Below are 221 nucleotides of genomic sequence, written 5' to 3' on the forward strand. Positions count from 1 at the left end.
ATCTATCTATCTATCTATTCTGTCCTGTGCATTTGTTTATATTTATATATATAACAAATACACGTTTAGTATGGTTTGCACGATTAGGTCAGATGATAAACTGCATTTTGTTGTCCCTACTGGGATAAAAGTAAAGATGAATCTAATCCAATCTAGTATAATTTAACAAGTGTGGTCCACAATAGAAATATGTGCATCCAGTTCATCTCACTTCAGATCAT

The sequence above is a fragment of the Morone saxatilis genome, unplaced genomic scaffold, assembly GCF_004916995.1.
Source record: "Morone saxatilis isolate NCDOM2014 unplaced genomic scaffold, NCSU_SB_2.0 Contig20, whole genome shotgun sequence".
Taxonomy (NCBI): Eukaryota; Metazoa; Chordata; class Actinopteri; family Moronidae; genus Morone; species Morone saxatilis.